Genomic DNA, 3,237 nt, shown 5'->3' with positions numbered 1-3,237 from the left:
AGGTGTGCCATACCTTTGTAATAAGTAGGACTGTTAGCGCTCTAGTTGTTCTATAGAACACTCTGGGAAGCTGCAGTAGAACACAAAGGAATCAACTGACAGTCTCTGTCCTTGTTGGATGTACATGTTTTACTGAGAATGTCAGACATCATTCTCACATGACTGAGAAAGATAATGTGAATTTACAGAAAATATGTTTCAGTTTAGCTTATAGACCCCCTTCCAAACCACTGTGGGAAAAGCATGAGATAATAGTTTTCTTTCAAACATGATTCATGATGTCCCAGCAGAAGGCTTTTTCACATGGTAAAATCACCTTAGAACACACCACAATTCCTAAAATGATTATGGTACCATCAACAAATGATTTATAATGTAACTAATGTCCTAAAACCTTCTATTAACTGCAATGCTTTTTAATGAGGTGCTATCATGTATATTGGTCCCAAGATGCCTGGTAACACTTCTTGGATGAAGTGCTGACAGCCAATCAGATCGCACGATGAGATATGTGGTTAGGCTCCGCCCAGATATATACATTTTTTCACATTTGATTTTCTCAACAACTACTGGAGGGATTTACACCATTTAAGCAAAAGCGTGATCTGCGAATCAGACTCTACCATTTTGCCAAAATTTCTTGTAATTCCGTTCAGCCGTTCGGGCTGTAGCCGTGTCTAATCGTCCTATGGAAATTAACATGGGGAAAACACGATTTGGGACACCCCTTTTTTCTCAGCCCCCACTTCACGAATCCCACCAAAACTTTCAGGGAAGGAGCGGAGCGGGCCATCTTCTTTGAGAAATTCACGAAGATTCATCAACCGGCGCCAAAGTTATTCCCAATAGAATGTTGCGGATTTCCTATGGAAACTAGGTCCTAACTATATATACCTACTGGCGATATATATATATATTTATATCCAATGAATACCCGGTTCATTCATTACCACATCAATAACAGCTCAGGCACAGACTCCAAGGGGCATATTTTCAACAGATCGCGATAATTATTGCAAAGCACGCTTAGCGCGTTTTTTTTTATTGCCAGCTATCGCTGGATTTCATTGTTGTGGTAGCGCAGTATTAACAACGCTTTGCTCCAAGGCGATATGAAATCCACCCTAAGCTGTGAGAACATGCTTTATGGTGAGAAAACAAGCGATAATTTTCTTGCGATACTGAAAACCTTGCTAATAGGCAGGTTTGGACTTAGCCTTGCATTCCACCTTCCATGTAAAAGATGGCTAAGGTGCTCGCTACGGCAGCACATATACTAAAATTGGAACGATACAGAGACGATTATCATGGTCCCTGCGCAAGGATGACACGCAAATTCGTGAAGCGTTCCATATTTAAAATAAAATAATAAAACAAAAGATGGCTAAGTCGTATGTTTAGCAGGAGTTAGAAACCTGCGATAAAGGGGGCTTAGTGCGGCTTTCATTCTCGCATCGCGGGGCCGGTGTAGCCTTGTTTATAACTCGAAGCTGTCTTAGCGAGTGTTTAATCATGGAGTTGTGTGAAGGATCGCCCACTTTGCATGTCATTAGCGATAAATATCGCTGACATGCAAAGTGACAAAAAAACGGCTGCTTACTCAAGGTAACAAGTACTAATGCTTGTCAGCGAATCCTTGTAAATAGTGCAATAGAAAAATCGCCGCTTTTTCGGTGATATGTGCCGAAAAAGCGGCGATACTTCTCTTGGTAATATGCCCCCAAGTTGCATGAAAAAACGGTTTATTCAAACAGCATGGTCCATGCAACGCGTTTCACCCGCTGACCTGCAGTCTTGTTCACATAACGCGCTACGTAATTGGAGTTCAATTTATACAAGTAAGTTTTTTTTACACATTACTTTCTGTCGCTGTTACACAGGTGAGTGAAATTGAATCCACCCTAGGCAGTGAATCATATGGAAACAGCAGTGTGTCATGGAAAGCATGAAAAGACTCAAGTTATGTCCAGGTGAATGAACATAGAGAAGAAACATTCTACCCTTACTCGAGTATAATAAATCACGAAGGTTATTATTACTGAGTGGATAAATATATAAATATATAGAAATAGCTGCATAGATTGTAGCAATGTCTTAGTGATTAAGACACCTTAAATTCAGTAATTCAAATCAGATCGCAATACGAGAACCCTATGGCAAACATCAATAGGGCTGAAGATGCACCCGGGCTACCTGGCTGTTGAATAAGAAAATAACAACGTGCTCAGAAGATCGAGTCACAAAGCAACAAGTGTACTAACAGACCACTGTTTCAACTGTAATACCATGTGCAAAAAAATACAATTAAAAATGCCACTTACGTGAAAAATGTACGGTGAGTCAGATGACCAAGCCTTCCAGTTGCGCGTGTCCTAGGGTAGATGCTTGTGCTACAAATGCATATGGCTACAATAACAAAGCAAGTGCTTCTGAAAGAAATGCTGAGGTATGTTAATTAAATATGATAGTGTAAATGTGAAATAAAGTAGTAAAAATACTAAAAAGCCATCAAGTTTCAAAGCGTGAACTGCAGATGTAAATTATATCATAGGAAATGGGATCACTGGTGTTCATATAGAATCATATGGAGTATATACAACCCCCACTCAAAAAGACAGCGAGTAAAATGTAGTACTGCTAAAATGCTTACTGCATGAGTGTGAGTATGCATAATAGCATTATATCTGTAGGCATAAATGCCCTAATATGGTAATCACATGCAGATTGACATAAAGAAAAACAAATATGCAGAGAGAAAACATCAGTTGGAGTAATACAGTATATAGATACAGCACCTTGAGTTTGGTGATGGGATGGACATGAGACCATATAAATGGGTGCAAATCCAGAACAATATAGAAAATATAGAAAATTATAGATAATTATATAGATCCTTACTCATTTTCAAAACCACATGGTGCTTTAGTATTTAAGTCTATTATGTAGCATGTCTCAAGCAATCTGAGGTGTTTTTTACTGTTACAACCCCTCCTAGGAGCAGGCAAACTATCGATCACAAAATACAGAGTACAGGGTTGTTGTTAAAAACTTCTTTGAAATGTCGTGCCACTGCGTAAATGGGATCATTGTTGTCAATGTCCCTGAGGTGTTGCAAGATTCTAATGTGGACTTGGAGTTTGTTGCTACCCATATATTTGAGGCCACATGTGCATACTCAGTTCTGCAAGAGTACTACCTCTTGATGGCAATGGGCACAGCACACAAAGTAGCAGTGAC

The 3,237-nt window shown here is 39.4% G+C and overlaps 1 non-coding gene across 1 annotated transcript; it reads left to right on the top strand.

Annotated features, from left to right (window-relative positions):
• The first annotated feature begins 1,252 nt into the window (after positions 1-1,252).
• Positions 1,253-1,359, top strand: LOC144826713 (U6 spliceosomal RNA). The gene has a single exon (XR_013609907.1). It is a non-coding gene; the product is annotated as a U6 spliceosomal RNA (small nuclear RNA).
• The last annotated feature ends 1,878 nt before the right edge of the window (positions 1,360-3,237 follow it).

The sequence above is a fragment of the Lissotriton helveticus genome, chromosome 3_2, assembly GCF_964261635.1.
Source record: "Lissotriton helveticus chromosome 3_2, aLisHel1.1, whole genome shotgun sequence".
In the NCBI taxonomy this organism is placed as follows: Eukaryota; Metazoa; Chordata; class Amphibia; order Caudata; family Salamandridae; genus Lissotriton; species Lissotriton helveticus.
The sequence above is the reverse complement of the archived record's forward strand: the minus strand, read 5'-3'. Positions and strand labels throughout refer to the sequence as shown.